Here is a 22,500-nt window from a genome sequence, read left to right on the forward strand (position 1 = left end):
ATAACACACACGCACACACACACACACACACACACACACTCAAACATACACACACACAAATATACACACACACAGATAACATAGTATGACATCATTTTAATTGGTTTTTATTATCAAGCGGATCAATGCGTATGAACTGGACAAACATTTTAGGCAAGTCCTTAAGGAGTGCTTGGACATCGTGAAGAAAGTGTCCAGATTGTAGTATTCTCTAATATAATGGGTTAGTGGAGGGTCCAGATGGTTCCGATGGTAAAGCACTCGCCTAACAAGCAAAGGGACCAATATCGCTTCGAGGTTCAGTCACGTCCAATGCTGTGCGGTTATCTATTTTACTCACAACAACCCGCCAGCCGGATATAACGTACCAACACTCAGAACCTTTGAACGATTTTAGATAGAATGAAGTTGACGTCACTCAGGTCTTTGTTATTGCTGTTTGCCATCCGCGTTTTTGAGAAATTGTCACTAAACTGTATTAACCAGACTATAAACGTTCAAGGTTACACATAGTTGTTACACATAGTTACACATAGTGTATTGGTCCGTTATATTTCCGGATGGCAATGTTGTGAGCTTCTTAGCCAAGCGCATACTAAGCTCACAACATTCTGACTCCAAACCAAGATATAACATAATACAGTAGAGGACACCTAAAACGACTCCTTTAAAAATTAATTGATGAACTCAAGTCTATGCCATTAATCTTTTTAAAAAATCTTCTGTTAGTGACGGTCTTTTCCCTTGTTTTAAAAAGAAATTCTTTATTAAAATAAACAACAGTTAAATCCTTGTGAACTTTTTGAAGTCCTTCTATTTTTATCTTTCCCAGTTAAAAGTACTTCATTGTTTTATTCTGTAACAGTGGGAACTGATCAGGTAATAAAATTCTTAAGCAGGAAAACACTACCGTAATCTAACAAACATATTTTTTATTTTAAGGGCGAAAGACTGTTCCTTGCTACTTTATAATGATCGATTAAAATTATTCCCAACTGGTAGTCTCAGGTTTAAGACTTTTTGACATGTTGGGAGCAAAGCCTCATTATGGAGTCTTAGTCGGGGGTCATTTTGACTGGTTGATATTTGAAGAGAAGTTTTCTCGCCAAAAAAAAAAAAGGTGTTTTATCAATGAAAAACAGCAAAATGGACATTTGTCTCGTGGGCACACTTAACATGCATTGTAAAGGACACGCAACTATGTATGTGTACTGTCATTCTCCGCAAGGCATATGTGTATACGTGTGTGTAACATGACGTCACAAAGACATCATAGTGACATCATAGGATTGACAGTGACACAACTTGCTGCTGTCCAAACATCTCCTCGTCCATTGAATGTTATCAGCGTGGATCCCTCGTCTTGAAGATCTCTGAAAACGTCTTGTCTCCGATCTTGAATAGGAAAATAGCGGACACGAGTGGCGTGTTTGATCTTCGTGTGTACACAAGGAATGGAGGTCAAACACATACATACTCACAGGCAGGCAGACGTAAACATACATTCACAAACACACGCTAACTTAAATAGTCGATTGAGAGAGAGAGAGAGAGAGAGAGAGAGAGAGAGAGAGAGAGAGAGAGAGAGAGAGAGAGAGAGAGAGAGAGAGAGAGAGAGAGATATAGGGGGGGGGGGGGGGGGGGGGGGGTTAAGTTTGTCAGTGATCAAATTTTATGACCGACGAATAGAAGAGTTTTTGTTCGTATTCCTGAAATTGGAGGCCTCTTTGTACATGTATCTGCTGCGTTCCAATCCTTAAAATTCTTCCTCATCTTCTACTTTCTCGAAATTTCCCTTTTAAGTCATCTACAGTAAGTCATCCCTGTGTAAGAGTGATAATCTCTCAAAAAATAAACAAGACTGCTTAGAGTCAGATTAACGTTAATTTTTTTTCTAAGATAAAATGATTTTTAAAAAACTTAAAAATACGCCCCTTTCGCAACGGCACCATTAGATTACGCCGTCAATGCATTCCATGAAGGAATATAGATAATCCACCAAACCGGATGTCTCATGTCAATAGGAATCACCTATGTTGTCCAAAGTAAACATAAATTGATATTAGAAAAAGATGAAAGTTATATCTCCAATTAAAAAAAATAAATCAAGATTTAGTCAAATTTTCTAGATTTACTGTTGCAATAAATGTTATCGTTAGACGAAGCGCTTTACAACACTGGACTCAGGTGTGAATGAATACCCGGTGATAAGTAGCAATTTCTATTTAACGTGCTCAAAATGCTTTACAATAGCAAGACGTAAAATACAGGACGAAACATGGCGCCTAATTGGCGATATTATTTGGACGACAGAGACAACGCTGTTAAAGGCCAGGTACGTAGTTATTTTACACCCGAGTATGGTGAAAATATGAGTAAAGAGCCTTTTCAGAGGACTCAACTATGCGCCGGTCAGAGCAAGACTCGAACCCAGGACCTTCCGATCTGAAAGCGAATGTCACACCACAAGATCACGACATAGTAGCCTCACAATAGATTATAGATTAAAAAAGCATTAACATTCATTTCAATACGTACAGTGGGTTATTTAAAATATCTGAAAAAAAAAAAAACCCCAGAGAAAGAGAGTTGGATGGCGAAATATATATTTCCTGTTTTTTTTTAAAGATAAACTCCATCTACTGTTTACTGGAACAAAGAGACAAGGAAAACGTTTTCATTTCTTTGTCTGAACACTCTCAGGAATATTCCTGTCTTCAGAGATCAAATTCCATTGGGAGCTATGGCAAATATTGATGTATCAATAAATAATGGGTTATTTCAGATTGGAAAAATATACACACTCATAATATCTGAAAGCATCCACAGACACAGACACACACACACATACACACCAACACACACTACATATTATATATATATATATATATATATATATATATATATATATATATATATATATATATATATTCACACACATTAGATTTTCTCTCTCTCTCTCTCTCTCTCTCTCGCTCTCTCTCTCTCTCTATCTATCTCTCTCCTTCCTTTTTCTTTCTCACTCTTTTTCCGCCTCCTTCTCCTCGTCCTCCTCCTCCTCCTCCTCCTCCCCTCCCCCCAATTACTGGATATTGTCATCATCATCATCATCATCATCATCATCATCATCATCATCATCATCATCATCATCATCATCATCGTCATACTCCTTCAGCTCCTTCTCCACTCCTCCTCCTCCTCCGCCTCTCCTCTTCCTCTTCCTCCTCTTCCTCATCATTCTCGTCCTCCTCTTCCTCCTTATTATCATCATCATCATCATCATCATCATCTTCATCATCAAAATTATCATTATCATCATCATCATCATCTTCATCATCAGAATTATCATTATCATCATCATAAGTAATCATCATCCATCATCATCATCATCATCATCATCATCATCATCATCATCATCATCATCATCCTCATCCTCCTCCTCCTCATCATCATCATCATCATCATCATCATCATCATCATCATCATCATCATCATTATCACCTTCTTCTTCTTCTTCTTCTTCTTCATTCATTCATTCTTTCTTTCATGCTCTCACTAATCACATGCATGAGCGCGACAACACATAATATGCACAGGCATCCTCTGCTCTCCCCTCTCTCTTCTCTCTCTCCTCTCTAACTCTCCTCACACCTCTCTCTCTCTCTCTCTCTCTCTCTCTCTCTCTCTCTCACAGACATGCACTCCCTCTCACCTACTCATAAAAAAGAAAAAAATCTCTCTACCTCTTAGCACATAAGCTAAATCAAGTACAGAGTGTACCCGCCATTCATAGCGGAAATAGAAATGATATATAATTCCTTCATCCACCTCATCACTTATTACTATCCATATTTCTGGTATCGTCGTCAAAACCATTACAACCCCCTCCCCCGCTCAAACCTTTACGCCCCCCCCCCCCCCCCCTCCTCTTTTCCTTTCCACAAAGATCAATGGGTTAACGCTTTCACCTTCTCTTTATCCTCCCTTTCATTTCTAATCTTTCACTTCCTTACCCTATCTCTCTCCAACTCCCCCCCCCCCCCCCCCCCCCCCCCCCTGTCTCTCATTCATTCGCTCTTACACACTCTCAAACCCCCCCCCCCCCCTTCTCTGCAACACCTTTCCTTGTCATTATACATCCCTCTATTTGTCGCCGCTCTTGAATTGAATTTGAGCATTTATATAGCGCAATATCCACTAAACGTATTCAAACAGAAAGACTTTACACGTTAACACGTAGAACGAGACATGACGCCTTTTTTCGTACAGAGACAACGACCAGGTACTCATTTTGCACATGATTACTTCAAGGGCCTTTTCCAACTACTTAACTGTGCGCTGCTCAGAGCGGGAGTCGAACCCTGGACCTTCCGATTCGGTGGCGAGTGTCATACCACTAATATACCTAATCGTTCTCCTTTTCTCTTCCATTTTTTCCCACCTATTGTGTGTGCGTGTGTGTGTGTGTGTGTGTGTGTGTGTGTGTGCGTGTGTTTTTTGTGGTCTTTTTTGTTCCCCTTCATCTATCTCTCGTCGCGTGCGTGTGTATTATGTGCATTCGTGAATTAGTGTGTGTGTGTGTGTGTGTGTTTGTGTGTGTGTGCGCGTGTGTATCGTGTGTTTCTGTGTCTATATCGCGGTGAGTACTGCCAGATCGATACACATCTCACCTACTACTCTAAGATCGATGCCTCTACAAAGCTGGGTGGATTCCAGACACACACACACACACACACACACACACACACACGCACACACCTCCCACACACGCTAACACAAACACCCATACATACTCACAGGTGGTGATATCGAATAATTAGAAATAATATTCACCAAAACACAAAGGCCTCCTCCATCTAGCAGAAGGCGTCTTCCTTTCTTTATCCTTGAGTTAGTGCGTCAATATCATAAATACCTACATTATCACATTAGTAACGGGCGTACTGTCGTCAAACAAAGCATTCTGAGTCAGGTCGATAAATCTGAACTTTGTATGATGATAATAATAAAAGTATTAATATAGGGCTTGTTACCACCGCATAGCGCTCAGCAGCAATTTACAAAAATCAATAAAAAAAATAAAATAAAATATAAAAAAATAAAAAGAACCAACAAAAAACAAAAAGAAAAAAAAAAGAACACCAAACAAAAAAAAAAAAACAACAAAAAACACACACACAACAAAACAAAACAAAAACAAAAACAAAAAAAAAATGACACACAACCCCCCCCCCCCCCCCCCAAAAAAAAAACAACAAAAAAACCCCCCAAAAAACCAGACCAAAAACAAAAAAAAACAAAAAACAAAAACAAAACAAGAAAAACAAAAAAAAAACAAAAACAAAACAAAACAAAACAAAACAAAATAAAACAAACAAAACTTCAGCTTTTATATAGCGCAACACCCAGTAAACTTACTCAAAGTGTTGCTGTTGGCTGGGGACCCCTTGTAAAGCTCTGTGGGAGCGTTTAGTAGATGTTGCGCAGTATAAATACTCAAGACTATCTACTTCTATAGATAGTTCGAAGATGACGTCACTCAGGTCTTTGTTATTGTTTTTTGCCATCCGCGTTTATGAGTAATTTTCACTGAACTGTATTAACCCGACTATAAACGTTCATGGATACACACAGTTTTGTGTGTTGGTCCGTTATACTTCCGGATGGCAATGTTATGAGCTTCTTGGCCAAGCGCATACTATCTATAGATAGTTCGAAGATGACGTCCGGAAGTATAACGGACCAACACACAAACCTGTGTGTATCCATGAACGTTTATAGTCAGGTTAATACAGTTCAGTGATCATTACTCATAAACGCGGATGGCAAAAAACAATAACAAAGACCCGAGTGACGTCATCTTCGAATGATCTATTGAAGGATCCGTCTGATTACAGTTCCAACTTCAACGATTTGAGATGTCATACAACAAATGATTTGCCTACTGTCTTATCCTATATTAATAATAATAATAATAATAATAATAATAATAATAATAATAATAATAATAATAATAATAATAATAATAATAATATAATAATAATAATACACATTTATATAGCGCTCATTCTCGTGTAAAACACAAGCTCTGGGCACTTTACAATATAAATATAAATTTTAAGTGAAAAAAATAAAATTAAAAAAAAAAACAAAAAAAAACAAAACAACAAAATAATAATAATAACAACAATAACAATTCATAGCCAAATCAAGGATTCACATAGAGTCAAGAAAAACAAATACAATAAAAATTATCATTGTCTTTGTCTCTGTCGCTTTTTAAGGGGCAGCGTGGCTCAGTCGTACGGTCTTTGCTTCCTCCCTGAAAGGTACCGAGTTCAATCACCCGCCGCTGCGTTGTGTGGCCTTGAGCAAGTCAACTCGCCCTGGCTCTGCGGCTGACGCCTGGGTTATTCCAGTCTTTCCTTGGAATAGGCCCTAACGAAAAAGTTCCCCTTGGGGATGAATAAAGGGAATTTTATTTATTTATTTATTTAAAAAAAAATTATTTCAATAGGTCTGCTGCTGGTGAAGTTGTTGGTCTTGTTCTTAATTGGTTGTTATTTTTGTCACCATCATCATCATCATCATCATCATCATCATCAATATCACCATTATCATCATCAACGTCATCGTCGTAGCTTCCATTGCCTTTGCGACCATTCATTGTCGTTATACTCTCTAAACCAATGGGCATGATCTATATTAACTTTCCATGTTCTCGAGGTGATAGTTCACATTGCAAAATTTGCTCAAAGTGACTCACTTAGTGAAAAGTGTTCACAGCTTTTGAAATATCTAACATCACGATAGGTCATTCGATTCAGCTTGACACATGGGTATGTTTATAATTTTTGTAAACAAAGCAGCGTGTTTACATTTGTTAAGAAATATTCAATTGTTGGACAGCAACAAATCATGTGATTGATGACCTGGTTGGACGAAAAGATGAATATAGATCGCTCCCATTGATTAAATCACCACCTATTTCCCTCTGCGTCACGAGGCTTGTAATGTCATTATCATTAATCATAGTCATGTATTTGAATGTCTCCCCCTAATTAGATAAAAAGTGTATCCGCCATTTGATTTCGTTATGACCGATGACGTCAATGAGTTGGTGCGAAGCCATCGTTATGTTATAGATAGTATGCGCTTGGCTAAGAAGCTCATAACATTGCCATCCGGAAGTATAACGACCAACACACAAAACTGTGTGTATCCTTGAACGTTTATAGTCTGGTTAATACAGTTCAGTGTGCATTACTCAAAAACGCGGATGGCAAAAAAAAAACAATAACAAAGACCTGAGTGACGTCATCTTCGAACTATCTATAGCCTGGCCGTGGCCTTCGTAAAGTTATGTCCTGATACTGCCCAAAAAAATGACGTCAAAATGCCAGTCTTTTGCCACAAAAGAAAACAAATTGTGAGTTGTATTCAATAGTTCAACCAATGAAATAACTTTTTTCCATGAGCTCTACTAACGACAACTCACTAGGCGGTGCAAAAACCAAATAATGACGTCAAACTGCCAATCTTTTTGGATTTCAGTATCAGGCTATAACATAACGATGGCTACGGCCTGACACTAATCTTATTATTTGAATTGAATTTAATTTAGAGGGACTTATAAACGCGGGTGATATGTTGTAACTTTAGCCCCCAGAATCTCTAGTGTTTATGGCTGTTAGTGATCGAGACAACACCGATCCAGCTATCAATGGATCGCAGGTTTTAAAATTTATTGATTCCGTTTAAAAGACACTGGTTGACAAAAGACATTCAGGTTATTATTGTGTTTTTGTGTCGGTTGGAAATCCGTCAAATTTCGTTGCAGTTTTGTTTCATTTATTATTATTATTATTATTATTATTATTATTATTATTATTATTATTATTATTATTATTATTATTATTATTATTATTATTATTATCATTACTAATCATATTATTATTATTATTATCATCATCTCATCATCTCATCATCATCACATATATCATCATATCATATATTATTATTTTATTATTATTATTATTATTTTTATTATTATTATTATCATTATTATTATTATTATTATTATTATTATTATTATTATTATTATTATTATTATTATTATTTATTATTATATAATTAATAATATATTATTATTATTATTATTATTATTATTATTATTATTATATAATTATTATATTATTATTATTATTATATTATTAATTATTATTATTATTATATCATTATATTATTATATATTATTATTATTATCATTATTATTATTATTATTATTATTATTATTATTATTATTATTATTATTATTATTATTATTATCATTATTATTTATTATTATTATATTATTATTATTATTATTATTATTATTATTATTATTATTATTATTATTATTATTATTATTATTATATTATTATTATTATTATTATTATTATATTATTATTATTATTATTATTATTATATTATTATTATTATTATTATTATTATTATTATTATTATTATTATTATTATTATTATTATTATATTATTATTATTATTATTATTATTATTATTATTATTATTATTATTATTATTATTATTATTATTATTATATTATTATTATTATTATTATTATTATTATTATTATTATTATTATTATTATTATTATTATTATATTATTATTATTATTATTATTATTATTATTATTAATATTATTATTATGGACAAGACAGGGACGGTTCATTTCAAAGTGCGATTATCTCCCATAAAACTACTTAAAACACGAGCTTGTATTCCTTTCTTTCTTTGACACCTCGACTATAATGTATAACAATTAACATCGTATAAAAGGCTATATTACATAATTCTAGCTTTGTATAAAAGTACTTACGTAACAGTCTTTATATACACTCATCGAGTACCATAAATCGGCTGGTCTGTAAATGACTACATAAACATTGACGGCTGTCAAAAGAATTCCAGAACACACAAAAGTGTTTTAACAGACAATGCTTTATGGATTAGACGAATAAATAAAGCAATTCAAAGCACAATAAGTAAGGGAAGCCATGTAAATTTGCTTTTGATAGGTATTTATTTATCTTATACTACAATTTTACGTGGCTTTGATGTATCTAAACTTAAAGCATAGGCTTCCTGTGAAGTATAGGATAGATATTGTGCTATGTTTTTAGATGTCTGGATGGATTGGCACCTGAATATTTGCAGGAACTGATTAAAAAGTATGAACCCACTCGAAATTTAAGATCATCTCAGTCCCAACTTCTAAAAGTTACCACCTCAAAATCCACTTTCGGTGAAAAAGCCTTTTCATTCATAGCTCCACGCCTATGGAACGCACTTGGTCCTCGGACAAAGTCCTGTGAAAATTTATCATCTTTCAGGAAATGTCTGAAGACTGAGTAGTTCCGTGAGGCTTATTTTTCATGAAATAGATGTTGCTTAGATTTTGTTTTTGTATGCATGCTTATTATGTATCATGTAGTGTCGTGATTTTTAATTTTGTTGTTTTTAAACATTTTTATTTTTATTATATAAAGCGCCGCAGAGCATGATTAACGTGGATGTTTAGGCGCTATATAAATTCATTATTTACTATTTACTATTTACTACAGCTGGAAATTTTCTTCGTCTGTTTCTCGTTCGAAAGCCGTCTCATACAAAGCGCTCCTTCAGCCTAATAATAACCCATTGTAATATTAATGTCATAACAATTACTCCATTAAACAGGATTGTCATGTTACTATTTATAGCACAGGTCTTGACTAGCGTGTGACAGGCGTTGGGGTGAGTGCAGGTGTCAAAGCACTCACGCATGAGTACCATTATCAGGGTAGCTCGGCACGTGTAATGTGATGCTTGAGTGATAACACTTTCATTCTTGTCTTTATGAGGCTGCCGGGTGTCCAATTTCTTCTTCTTCTTCTTCTTCTTCTTCTTCTTCTTCTTCTTCTTCTTCTTCTTCTTCTTCTTCTTTTCTTCTTCTTCTTCTTCTTTTCTTTCTTCTTCTTCTTCTTCTTTCTTCTTCTTTTTTTACTTCTTATTCTTCGTCTCCTCCTCCTCCTCCTCCTCCTCCTCCTCCTCCTCCTCCTCCTCCTCCTCCTCCTCCTCCTCCTCCTCCTCCTCTTCCTCCTCTTCCTCCTACTCCTCCTCCTATTCCTCCTCCTCATCCTCATCATCATCATCATCTTCTACTTAGGTACCAAGCCATCGACAGTGTCAGATATTGTAAGTTTATCTAGTGCTAAGAGGACGCCTACAGCAGGTGATGTATACAGTATTAAAGACGTTAAGTTCCTTTTGGTCACACACGCACACACACACACACACACACACACACATATATATATATATATATATAATATATATATAATAATAGATTAGTAGATAGGATAGATAAGATAGAATAGATAGATGGATAGATAGATAGATAGATAGATAGATAGATAGATAGATAGATAGATAGATAGATAGATAGATGGATGGATGGATGAATGGATGGATAGAGAAAGAGAGATAGATATAGATAGCTAGATGGATAATATATATATATATATATATATATATATATATATATATATATATATATATATATATATATATATATATGAGAGAGAGAGAAGAGAGAGAGAGAGAGAGGAGGGGGGGGGGGGGGGGGGGGGGGGGGGGGGGGGGGGGGGGGGATGTCTAGTTACAGTTATATAAAGAAAACTACAGTGATGATGACTAAAAATATTACAAAAAGAATGGGTGATATTATATGAGATAACGATAATAGTACTGTAATATCATTATCGTTATTTTCAGCACCAAACTTTAGAACTGAACTCAGCACGTGCATCCACTCAAGATATAACTATAAGTAAGTATTATGTACTACAATAATAGTGGAACTATCGACTTTACTCACTCCCCCAGTCTCTCTTTGTAGCACATCAGTCACTTTCACTCAACCACGTAGTCACTCTTTATTCATTCACTCACTCTACCCACTTACTAACTGACTAACCCACTCACTCACTCACTCACTCACTCACTCACATTAACATTCAGTTAATCTATATAAGTTCACTCACTCTACCACTTACTAACTCACTCATTCACTCACTCAATCTCTCACTCACTGGCTTCATAACTCAGTCCCTCTTCATTCATTCAACCACTCTACCCTTTACTCACTCACTCACTCCCTCAATTTAACATTCAGTCACTCTATTTAAGTTCACTCACTCTACTACTTACTAACTCACTCACTCACTCACTCACTCACTCACTCACTCATGAGTTTATCACTCAGTCACTCTTTCTCTCATTCACCCCTCCCACTCACTCACTCATTCAGTTACTTAGTTACTTATTAAACTTTCAAACTCACGCTATTCACTACGCTTTACCCAATCACTCACTTACTCTACCACTAACTCACTCATTCGCTCACTCATCCTGCCACCCACTGACTAATTCACTCACTCTAACATGCTCTAATACGCTTCAACAGTCAAGACGTCACTTCCCTCGTAATGACGTATGGCAACTTAGTAACTGGCTCTAAACTATCGGAACAATGGCGGACGCCCTTATGAAATATTTCACCGACGAGCATATAAGTGTATCCAGAGGAGAAAAACATTATAAATCTGATCATGTTTTGACTTTTACACATTCTGATCACATGACATAGGAAAAGTTCAAGCCAGCATGAAGCATAAAAAGTACCGATTTTCTTTGTTTAGAGCCACGCTGCTCACCGTTGCTGGACGACGTGACATCAGATTATTGAATCCAATTGCCGCACTCTGGAAAGACACATTTGAGATTTGAGAGTTTTTGCCAAGATGAGGATCATTTAAACGATCGATATTTGAAGGACGAGTTTTCTGACCATATTTTTAAATACTCGTTTTTCCAAAGAACGGCAGTTAATGGGGATGATTTAACTTAACTTTCCATGTGCTTGAGGTCATTGGTCACATTGCTAAATGTGCTCCAAGTGACCCACATCGCGAAAAGTGTTCACAGATTTTGAAATATCTTTAACATCGCGATTGGTTATTTTGTTCAGCTTGACACATGTGTATGTTTACAACTTTCATAAACAACGCAACATATTTACACGTGTTAAGATATATCCAATCGTTGAACAGCAACAAATCATGTGATTGATGACCTGGTTGGACGAAAACATGAATATAGATGGCTCCCATTGGTTAAACAAGAGCGGCAAGAGATCCTTATCACACTGTACACTGAAAAAAAAAGAAAAAAGAAGACAACAACAAAAAATTGAAAAATAAAACAATAACTAACTCATTTTAAAAATTTGGCCAGAAAATTCGGCCTTTAATATTAATAATGATATATGAAAATGACTATAATCCTGCGATAAACTCTCGAACCTGGGACTGTCCAGAAGGTCGAGTTTTCTGACCAAACATGTATCTTTTTTCAGGCTGTGTAGACATTCTCTGAGACAAAAACATTTATTTTCTATTTTGGCCAGAAAACTTTTGCTTCAAATATCGATCTAGATAGTGTGACGACTCACATCGACGTCTACATATATGCAGGTCTGACATCCGAACCCACACAGGCCTATGGGCCTAATTTAACATTTTTGTAATGGACAATATTTTGCGTCATTTTTATTAAAGAGTTCCATTACAGCAATGAGTCCCTAAGGACTAAGTGCACGTCAACTCCCATCATTTCAAAATAATAATAAAATATAATATAATATATACTTTATTCATCCAAAAAATGGAAATTCGTTTACAGACGTGGCATGCATAAAAATGCATTAACACAAAGTTTAGAATCTATGGCGATAATGTATACATATATATGTGACACTTCGTCTCAAAACGGTATTATAAGTATTATGTCGAAACGAACCAGATGCTTAAAAGCCGAATTTAATGTTAAAACTGGTTAAAAATATAAATTGTTGGCATTAGCACCCTAAAATATGGTATCCATTCCCCTCAATAAATCATATAAACTCAACACAAGTCTGATATTTCTGGCTATAAATTCAATTTTCAACATCGTTACTTAATACCGTTTTGAGGCGAAGGGTCACATATATGCAAATGCACAAAAATGTAAAAAACATATACAACCAAGAACCAATAGCGACACTTTATATAATATTAATTTGATAAATTGAGATAGACCATACCTCTGGCCTCTTAGTCTAATGAACAAGTCCAAAACCCGAGACTTCTTTTTAAAAAATCACTGATTTAAAGCTATTTTTTTTTGTTGGTGTTGATAGTTATACATAGTAGCTAGTACTTATTTATATTTTGACAAGTTGGGAGACATCTTTCTCTCTCGATATTTGGAGTTTGAAAATTCTGGCCAAAAAAAAAAATAAAGAAAAGAAAAAAGACTTAGAATAAAAAATTAAGAATAAAAAGAAAAAGAAACAAAACAAAATTTAGAAATGTTTTGTCAGGGTTTAGCAGGAGGCGGCTCACCCTTATATCGACTCCATTGAAATCATCCTTGACATGCAGAGGTAGGGTCTGGGAATTATCGCGTTTCGTTAAAATTTCCAGGGTTTATTTAAAAGAGAAAGCGGGAGAATGGCAGCAAGGGGAGGGGGGGGGGGGGGGGGGGGGTTGAGTGGGTGTGGATGTGGGTGGGGGGCAGGGAGGGGGTGTTGGTGGCTCTCACCTGTGATGTTACCCACACACCTGTCTTCATATCCGTGTTACAATAGGATTTTGTCAGGGGTGTGTAGTCCTTATTGTTGTTGTTGGGAGTCATTGTCACTGGCTGTTCTGTCAAGCCGTGGGAATGGGTGAGCGGTGAAGGGACCCGCTTGCTCTCTCGATCGACCTCGTAAAACTTACAGCTGATGCTACTAACTACTCCTTCTGGTCTGGAGAATTTTGCAGATGTCCCTCTTTAATTGATGTCACTCCCGTGTTCAACACTCACACACACACACACACACACATACACATATATACACACAAGCACACACAGACACACACACACACACATACACACACACACAAATTATAAACACAAGAAGGTCCAGATAAGAGAGTTTTTGAAAAGATGGGGGTCATTTTAATGCGCATGATCTATAGATAGTATGCACTTGGCTTAGAAGCTCATAACATTGCCATCCGGAAGTATAACGGACAAACACACAAAACTGTGTGTATCCGTGAACGTTTATAGTCAGGTTAATACAGTTAAGTGAGCATTACTCATAAACGCGGATGGCAAAAAAACAATAACAAAGACCTGAGTGACGTCATCTTCGAACTATTTATAGATCATGCCCATTATTACACCAAATATATAGATGGTATGCACTTGGCTAAGAGCTTACAACCTTGCCACCCGGAAGTATAACGGACCAACACACAAAACAATGTGTAATCTTGAACGTTGATAGTCTGGTTAATACCAGTTTAGTGAGAATTACTCATAAAACGTGAATGGCAAAAAACAATAACAAAGACCTGAGTGACGTCAACTTCATCCTATCTATATATATGATAGACTGCCTTTTAACCAGTAAACTATCGTACTCTTTAAAGACATTATTTAAAAATTTGGCCAAGAAACTCGTCTAAATGTCAATCGATTTAAATGACCCCCATAACACAAAAACTCTCAAGCAAACCCGGGACCCTTATATCTTTGACATATTTTTTTAGGTCACCAATCAAGGGACTTAATTTTGTAACAAACACATTCACTCAATACGGAGTAAAAGTTTTCTGGCCAAATTGTAAACATTCTATTTGGTCGGTGTAGGACAATTTTTGATTCAAGTGAAGATTTAAAAGGTATGCATGAAAGCTAATATCTACCATTTAAAAACAGAAAATAAAACCAACAACAAAACAAAACAAAACAAAAAACAAAAAACAAAAACAAAAACAAAACAACAACAAAAAACAAAAAAAAACAAAACAACAACAAAACAACCCCAAAAAAGCCCAAACAAAACAAAACCTAAAAAACAAAACAAAACAACCAAAAAAAACAAAACAAAACAAAACAACAAAAAAACACCCCAAACACAAGTCCTAGGTTTGAGAGTAATTGCAGAGATGAAGGCCATTTATCGAAGTCCTTGGTTTGAGAGTTTTTGCCAAGATTAGGGTCAATTAAATCGATCGATTTTTTAAGGACGAGTTTTCTAACCATTAAAAAAAAAAATACTCCTTTTTTCAGAGTACGGTAGTTAACTGGCTAATTAATAACGAGTAAAGATTTGTATCCAAATAATGACACACAGCTTTGTAGCCTAAGCTGGTAACAGTGTTTTACATGTAAGGTCATGACGCACAATAAATCCTGATCTCGCAACTGGTCTTGACTGTAAACCCGTCTAAGTCAAAATTAGGTCTGCGTGTATTTTTACCTATAGATAGTATGCAGATGACGTCACTCAGGCCTTTGTTATTGTTTTTGCCATCCGCGTTTGTGAGTTGTTCTCACTAAACTGTATAGATAGTTCGAAGATGACGTCACTCGGGCCTTTGTTATTGTTTTTGCCATCCGCGTTTGTGAGTTGTTCTCACTAAACTGTATAAACCAGACTATAAAAGTTCATGGTTACACAGAGTTTGTGTGTTGGTCCGTTATACTTCCGGATGGCAATGTTGTGAACTCCTTGGCCAACCGCATTCTATCTATTAACCAGACTATAAAAGTTCATGGTTACAGAGAGTTTGTGTGTTGGTCCGTTAAACTTCCGGATGGCAATGTTGTGAACTCCTTGACCAAGCGCATTCTATCTATAGATAGTTCGAAGATGACGTCACTCAGGTCGTTGTTATTGTTTTTTGCCATCCGTGTTTATGAGTAATGGTCACTGAACTGTGTTAACCTGACTATAGATAGTTCGAAGATGACGTCACTCAGGCCTTTGTTATTGTTTTTGCCATCCACGTTTGTGAGTTGTTCTCACTAAACTGTATTAACCAGACTATAAAAGTTCATGGTTACACAGAGTTTGTGTGTTGGTCCGTTTTACTTCCGGATGGCAATGTTGTGAACTCCTTGGTCAAGCGCATTCTATCTATAAACGTTCATGGATACACACAGTTGTGTGTGTTGGTCCGTTATAGATAGTATGCGCTTGGCTAAGAAGCTCATAACATTGCCATCCGGAAGTATAACGGACCAACACACAAAACTGTGTGTATCCATGAACGTTTATAGTCAGGTTAATGCAGTTCAGTGAGCATCACTCATAAACGCGGATGGCAAAAAACAATAACAAAGACCTGAGTGACGTCATCTTTGAACTATCTATACTTCCGGATGGCAATGTTATGAGCTTCTTAGCCAAGAGCATACTATCTATAGAAAACCAGTCCCCCCCCCCCCCCCCCTATCCATGGAAAAAGATGATCGTTTGGACTGCCAATTCTATTGAAAATTCCTTCAAATGAAGACCCAAGAAAAAGTTGCCTACCAGCCCTTCTTTATGCTCCTAATACTCCAGAAAAAACACATGTTTTAAGATTTGGCCAGAAAACTCGTCCTTCAAATATCGATCGATTTAAATGACCCTCGCCTTGGCAAAAACTCTCAAACCTGGGGCAGAGTACGGCAGTATGGTCTGTGATTTAATGGAAAACTGTTGTCAGAACCTTGTCCTGGTAGAATACTTCCCCCCTCCACCCCCACTCCACCAACACCCCTCCACTCTCCCTCGATCTTTTCAGTGCTTTTCCATCTGCTCATCCAGCCCTCTGTTCCCTTTCTCACTCACTCTCTCTCTCTCTCTCTCTCTCTCTCTCTCTCTCTCTCTCTCTCTCTCTCTCTCTCTCTCTCTCTCTTCTATCTATCTATCTATCTATCTATCTATTTCTTCTCTCTCTCTCTCTCTCTCTCTCTCTCTCTCTCACACACACACACACTATCTCTCTCTCTCACACACACACACATTCACTCTCTCTCCTTCTCTCTCTCTCATTCTCTCTTTCTCTCTCCATTCTTTCTTTCTCTTTCACACAATGCAAACAAACACGCACGTTTAGTAATCAAACACGTGCCACCTGGCATATTTCTGAGTGAGCACTTAATTGCTCACCGCTAGCCTGTCCCATTTAGACCAAATGTGACCCTATTACTACCACTGTGTAATACAATAATGACAACGATCGTTACGCTGCCGTATTCTTATTAAAAACACATTTTAAACATTTTATCCCAGAAAACTTGCCCTTCGAATATCGATCAACTAAAATGACCTTCATCTTGTTAAAAACTCTTAAACCTGGGACTTCGAGGAAGTGTTTAATGTCAATTAATTGTCCAAAACAACGATCCATCCACACTATAAATGTTTTTTCTGCCTAACAATGACATAATATGAATAATTAGGAAAAGTGGAGCTCTTTTAGTAAATCAAAAGACCTAAAACACGATTTAAAAGTAAATTTTAACATAAACGTGTCAATTCTTTTTAAAACTTGCGCTAAATACCGGACCAAAAACCATCTCGATACCAATTTTTATAAAAACCCCTCGAAGACCACATAAAACAGAAAGGTTCAAATCAATTATCACGAAACGAAGGCTTTCACTGGTATTCTTAACTCACTCAATCCTAGAAATTTTTGCTACTTTTCAAAATTGGAAAAAAACGTATTTAAAATGAGCATGTACATAAATAGTTTTATTCAACTACCATTCATTAACGTGTAAAAACTAAAAAAACCCAACCCATTAGCTTGATACTTCGTCTATAATTTGTCTCATAAAAGATGTAATCGATAATAGGGATGGGGTAAAAGTAACCCGGGTTTACTACGGATATAGTCGATGTTAGAGTTGAGTGGGTTAAGACAGCCCGAGTCATGAGTTCAGGAGCAATTTATTCTGCACTACAGTAGACGCGAGGCACCAAAAAGCCTTGCATGAAAACGGATTCATCTTGATACTTACTTACTTAGAGATACTTAGAGATGATTTCCAGCACAGGTTCTCAATGATCCTCTTCGCTGGACTCAGGTGTCATCTTTGTTTCTTCCTGTTGCAGATTACCGTGAAGACAGAATGTGATGCTAGCCTTGTAATCATAGAAGATTTCTTGGTTTTTCCAATAGCTATCCAATCTGTTCTTGAATGTATTAAGTGAATCAGCACTGACAACTTTCTCTGGTAGACTGTTCCACACTTGAACCACTCTAACACCGAAACTATGCTTGCGCACATCTAGTCTGGCCCTTTGTGTGAAAAGTTTCTTAGGAGTGCCCCTTGTTCCTGTCCTCAGGGAGTGCTCGGGCCAGGGTTTAAGTAGATTACCAGCTTTTTGATACATCAAAATTCAATCCAATTTATTCCCAATCTAAAACATCATCAAATCGTAAATAACGTATTGAAACAAACAATAGTTTATTTTCTTTGGTTTAAGATAGACACTTTGTGATTCTATTTTATTGGATTTTATTTTATTTATTTTATTGTACAAATCGACTGAAAATAGTCAATAAATTTGTGAAAATGAGTTTCTTCCTACGCCATCTGAGGCAGGTAAGAAGTCGATAGTTTCTTTTCACCTCTGGAAAATTATTGAACTTTCTCTCTCTCTCTCTCTCTCTCTCTCTCTCTCTCTCTCTCTGTGTGTGTGTGTGTGTGTGTGTGTGTGTGTGCGTGTATCCCACTCTTTCTCTTTGTCCCTCCTTCTCTCTATCGGTCCATCTCTCTCTGTATCCCTCTCTTTCTCTCTCTCTCTCTCTCTCTCTCTCCCTCTCTTTCTCTCTATCTGTCCATCTCTCTCCCTCTGTCCGTCTCTCTCTCTCTCTGCCCCCCCCCCCTCTCTCTCTTTCTTCCACACACACACACACACACACACAAACGCGCCCAACCACCCCTCCACAAACACACAAACAGAAAATAAAAGTTTTCACTCCCCCCACCCCTACCCCCTCACACACACACACCAACACATACACTCACACACACACACACACACACACACACATATTGTATCTAAATCCCGCCCCACACAATAAGTTATACTAGATGCAAACACATAATGCGCGCGCTCACATACAATCACATGCGACGAACAACAACAACAAAAAAATACACAAACATGCGACGAAAAACATGCATAAAATGACAGCTTTTTTCCCCCGAATGCTGACGACTGACGACTAGTGCGGGGCGGTCCTTGGCAAGCTTAAGGACCACGGTCCTACGGTCCTTGGGAAATGAAGACCGCAAGGACCGGTCCTAGGACCGGTCCTTTTCGACTTTGAACATTCCTGAGAGACTGTTGGAAATTCGAACCGGTTTGACCTTTGAGACCGTGGGATCGTTCATTCTTGAACCGTTAAAGACCGCTACACGATGAAAACCGTGGTCTACAGGAGTAAAACACACGGAGTAGTCACACTCATTTCAAATTGTAACCTAATTAGAGAAGAGGGGTGATGCCTTCTTTATTTGCTCACCGTACTTCATTGTTACTTCGATAATTTAATAAAATTTGAAATTTATCCCCATTAACGGAGATAATGGCATCGCCCAAGGCGTTGATCGAGTTGTTCGTGGCGTTGATACACACACGCAACTCCTACCCCCCCCCCCCCCCCCCCCCCCCACACACACACATTAGAGGGCAGCGAGCATTGAAGAGTAAGAGAGAGACGTGAAGTTATAATAAGAGGGGGTGGATGAGGTGATAAGAGGGGTCGATGGTGACTTTTCGCCAGATCTAACAAACTCAGCTACCCATTCATTGCTGAGTAGACAGGGATTCAGAAAAAAATCGACTGCACCCGGGATCGATCTCTGGCCCTTTGCGTATAAAGAGAGTGCTCTATCAACTGAGCTATCGGGGTCCCCAAACATTCTATTGGACTTTTTTAAATTCAGACGTTATAACTGGGTTTTTTGGAAGGAAGAAACTAATGAAACTCATATTATTTGATTAGTAAAAACACCAAACGAAATTTTAATATTATTGTATTATTTTAAATGACAACACTGCGATAGAAAGGAGTGGTGACAAGAGATGGACAAAAGAAAACAAAAAATCGGATTTGCTACTTGCTAGGTTCGACACACACACACACACACACACACACACACACAAACACACACATCTTTTGTAGTCACATACATTTCAAACAATAACCCATTAGAGAAGAGGGGTCATGCCTTGACCATAGATCATTGTCATTGCGATCATTATGGTGTAGTAAATTTTGAAATTTACCCCGTATAATGGAATCGTCCAAGGTGTGCGCCTCCTGTACCCCCCATCTCACACACGAAAGGGCGGTTTGCGGAGTGGAGGTTGGTGGTCGTCTGCCTGTATGGTCGTCTGTGTCGTTTAGTGTATAGCAAAGGGGGGTGGGTGCGATTAATTAAGTGGGATGGGTGGTGATTGGTGGAAGATAGGCAACCGAAGCAACGAATCGCTGGGGAAGTAGTAGGCTATGGCGCGAGACCGTAGGACCGTGGTCCTTGCAAGGACCGCCCCGCACTAGTTGAAAGGTGATAAGAAGAGAGGACCGCCGCTGGTCTTCCCCTCTGGGACCGGTCTTCGGTTCACAGCTAAAAGACCGTCGGACCGCGGTCCAGACCGGTCTTCAGCGCGGCACCACTGACGACGCAATTCACATCCCTGATCTAGTCTACCCCCCCCCCCCCCCCCATCCCAATCAATGTCAATGATGAACACAGACACAGACTCTGCCATCTTCAAACATCCCTCCTTTATAATACCTTTGCACCTGTCTACCTCAGGTTTTGTCACAACATAACAAAATGGAAAGTGGATGGGGGCAGCTCATCTCTGACGTGGTCTGAAAAAACACGTATTTTAAATTTTGGTCAGAAAACTATTCCTTCAAGTAGATGTCGTTGAATTAAACCCTTATCTTGTCAATCAAAAACTCTCAATTCTGGGTCTTCGCGAAGTCCCAGGTTTGAGAGATTTTTGAGAAGATGAGGGTCATTTTAATGGATTGATATTGGACTAGTTTTCTGGCCATTAAATTTATTAATTTTTAAAAACATTATTATTATTATTATTTAAATTGGGAGTAAGACAGTGTTTCTGATGCAGTGAATTCGAATGGAAGAACAACACAATTACAAAACACTGAAGAACGAGATCTGCCGTATTCTCACTGATCAGAACAAAACTTTTACTCTAAAATATCGATGGACTCCCAATTTGACCAAAAAAAAAAAAAAAAAAAAAATAAAAAAGTCGCATAGTCTCCACCCAATAATTAAATGAAAACTTTTCATTTTTTCCTTCTTTTCTTTTTCTTTTTTCTTTCATTCTGTTTTTATTCATTGTGGAAGCCGGGGGGGGGGGGGGGGGGGGGGGTGAAACGTTCTATAAAAGCTGTGCGCTTGGCTAAGAAATTCACATTATCATCCGGAAATATAATGGGCCAACACACATAACTATGTGTAACCTTGAACATTTATTGTCTTGTCGTCAATATAGTTTAGTGAGAATTACTCATAAACATGGATGGCAAAAAATCCACACAACCCCCCCCCCCCCAACAACAAAGACCTGAGTGACGTCAACTTCGTTCTATCTATAGAAAGAACAAAATTGACGTCACTCATCTCTTGGTATGTTATAGCCGGTTGGTGGGTGTCGTTAGTATTTTAGCTAAATGCACAGCAAAAATCTGATTTGTATTACAGATGGGTGTGCCTGAACCCGACAGGGTTTTTTGACAAGTTTTGGGGCCATCATAATCCATTAATGAAGTGGAAATATCCTGGCCGAAATGAAGACTAAAAGTGTTTTGTTATTGTCGCCAACTCGAACCGTATCCGCCGTTAGCGCATAGCCTGACACAAGAACTCTCGAGGACTTATAGATAGTATGCGCTTGGCTCAGAAGCTCATAACATTGCCATCCGGAAGTATAACGGACCAACACACAAAACTGTGTGTATCCATGAACGTTTATAGTCAGGTTAATACAGTCTAGTGAGAACTACTCATAAACGCGGATGGCAAAAAACAATAACAAAGACATGAGTGACGTCATCTTCGAACTATCTATTAAACGCGGATGGCAAAAAATAATTACAAAGACCTGAGTGACGTCATCTTCGAACTATCTATAGAGAGTATGCCGATGACGTCACGTATTTACCATCCACGGTTACTTCCTTGCACTAAGAGCACTGTAACTTGTCTTTTGACGTCATTTTTTGGTGGTGTCAGGCTAAAGTTGACGATGGTCACGCTCTAACCGTGGCCTTCGTAAAGTTATAGCCTGATACTGACCAAAAAATGACGTCAAAATGCCAGTCTTTTGCCACAAAAGAAAACAAATCGTGAGTTGTATTCAATAGTTCAACCAATGAAATAACTTGTTTCCATGAGCTCTACTAACGACAACTCACTAGGCGGTGCAAAAAACAAATAATGACGTCAAATTGCCAGTCCTTTTGGATTTCAGTATCAGGCTATAACAAAACGATGGCAACGCTAGAACCCTCGAGGACTTATAGCTTGACG

Source organism: Berghia stephanieae, chromosome 1, assembly GCF_034508935.2.
Source record: "Berghia stephanieae isolate SIO BIC M18660-M18661 chromosome 1, UCSD_Bste_1.3, whole genome shotgun sequence".
Classification (NCBI taxonomy): Eukaryota; Metazoa; Mollusca; class Gastropoda; order Nudibranchia; family Aeolidiidae; genus Berghia; species Berghia stephanieae.